This window comes from Ictalurus punctatus, chromosome 9, assembly GCF_001660625.3.
Source record: "Ictalurus punctatus breed USDA103 chromosome 9, Coco_2.0, whole genome shotgun sequence".
NCBI lineage: Eukaryota > Metazoa > Chordata > Actinopteri > Siluriformes > Ictaluridae > Ictalurus > Ictalurus punctatus.
Genome location: NC_030424.2, coordinates 31,151,806 through 31,152,223, shown reverse-complemented (window position 1 = coordinate 31,152,223; position 418 = coordinate 31,151,806). Strand labels below are relative to the sequence as shown.

Genomic DNA, 418 nt, shown 5'->3' with positions numbered 1-418 from the left:
GTGGTATTTAACAGTAACCACTCAATCCCTAATGGGAACCATTAACCCGATACCCATTACGCGTTCATTATGTCCTCGAGATTTTCCTAACAGATTGCTAGTCGAGGGAAACTAACAGCGGCTAGCTAAACGGCTAACGTGTACCCATTTCACACTTTCCAGCTAGGAAAAGTTCAGTAATGGAACGAATGGAAGTGACTTCCTGTCTGCGTAGCGTGATGTGCGGAGACACGAGAAGTCACGGACACGCACTTTTAATAAAAACACATTGTATAGCATTTATTAAACATGTACACTAACTCCAATATAACATGCACACCAGTTTGTCCTTTAAATGTTGAGTGTTAACATTATTGCAAACACTGGTTCCCTGCGCTTCTGTGTATTATATATAGATATATTTATATAGCTTTATTAT

At 39.2% G+C, this 418-nt stretch overlaps 1 protein-coding gene across 1 annotated transcript in view; it reads right to left on the bottom strand.

Annotated features, from left to right (window-relative positions):
• Window positions 1-252: 252 nt before the first annotated feature.
• Window positions 253-418, bottom strand: part of ptena (phosphatase and tensin homolog A) — a 16,226-nt gene continuing 16,060 nt past the window's right edge. Inside the window, exon 9 of the mRNA XM_053682716.1 lies at window positions 253-418. This exon is cut by the window's right edge and continues 2,349 nt beyond it. The gene's annotated coding sequence lies outside the window, so the exon portion shown is untranslated.